This window comes from Chrysochloris asiatica, unplaced genomic scaffold, assembly GCF_000296735.1.
Source record: "Chrysochloris asiatica unplaced genomic scaffold, ChrAsi1.0 scaffold00109, whole genome shotgun sequence".
Classification (NCBI taxonomy): domain Eukaryota; kingdom Metazoa; phylum Chordata; class Mammalia; order Afrosoricida; family Chrysochloridae; genus Chrysochloris; species Chrysochloris asiatica.
The window spans coordinates 3,024,498-3,026,053 of record NW_006408627.1 but is presented as its reverse complement, the minus strand read 5'-3'; positions in this window follow the sequence as shown (position 1 = coordinate 3,026,053).

Sequence of the window (1,556 nt, the reverse complement as noted above, 5' to 3'; positions counted from 1 at the left end):
AAATATAATATAAATTTAGTAGTTAGGGAAGATGGAAATATTTAGACTTAGAGAAAGAATAGGCGAAAATGTTTAGACATAAATGGACTAAATCTAAAGGTAAAATGCAATGAAACAATTCATCTTGAACTAGTTCACATAATTGAAACACTTAGGTAACTGAATACAGATTGAAGTTTTTTAATATTTTCATTTTTAGCTTTTTATTGCATAATAAAGAAGATGGCAAAGTCTTTTGAGATGTTTTACAATGAGTTCCTGTTCCAACCTTTCTCAGTGCCTTGAATTTAATCTGGTTTGCTGAAAAGATTTGCTGAGATTTGCTTCAAAATTTCCCAGTGGAGAGGGTGGAGGGAAAAGAATGCTGTAGAGACTAAACTAGATAGACCATTTATTTTGGTATTGATATTTAATTTGGTGAATTAATTCTCTCTCTTTTTTTTTTCTACTTTTGCATTCATAATGGAGTCCTGGTGATGCACTGAGGATTAATGCACTGGAGAGCAATGTCATTTTGAACTGCAAAGTTGGTGGTTCAAGCTCACTAATCACTCCTCAGAAGCCTTTCAGAAGGTCGCTATGAGTTGGAACCAACTCATGGCACTTAACAGCAACAACAATATGCATGGTAGTCTACAAAATTAAAACCTTTATCTTGCCACCTTACATTCATTTATATAAAATAAATACAATGACAAATACAGTAAAATTTAAAAATAAAAGGGACCTAAATTGCCCACAAAAAGCATGAATGGGGATTATCTGAAAACCATCCCAAGGAGTAGTCCTATTTCCTACTTATCCTTTTAAAACCGCTTCTCTTTTTAGTCTTCCAAGATGCTTCCTGAGACTCTCTTAGATCCCTTTGGATTGTGTTAGACTTGCTTAACCTTATCTTTTAAGCTTCCTGTCTTAGTTATCTAGTGCTTCTATCATAGAAATACAAGTGGATGACTTTAACAACCAGAAATCTATTCTTTCACAGCTTAAGAGGCTAGAAGTTCTAATTGTTTCCTTTCAGCATCTGTAGGCCTAGTATTCTTTAGGGATCTCCATACATCTTGGCATCAATCCCCTGGATCGAGGAGCTTCACATTGCAGAGACCTCAGGTCCAAGGATGCCCTCTGCTCCTGACTCTTCTATGTTGGTGAGAGTAAGGTCCTCTTTCTCTGTTCAAGTCGCCCTCCTTTTCTTTCATGTCAGATAAAGGTATTGCATGCCACACCCTTGGGAATCCCCCATAAGATCAGGATGGAGGTGGGATTAAGGATGGTGAATCCTATCCTTAATTCTCTTATTGGTTTATCCCATCAGATCACATCATGGAAAATAGTTACGTCTCAGCTGCCAAATCAGTGAGAATCTTGGTCCAGTTCAGTTGACACAAAACCTTAATTATTATACCTCCCAGTTCATGTGACTAACAAAAGTAAGATCTTTACTCAGTTGTCTCTATACAGGAGCAGACATTAGACTTTCAACTAGGACAGTGATAAACTTCTTTGATAAGCAAGATCTCTGTTTGGTCTATTTACATTTTCAATGGTGGATTGAT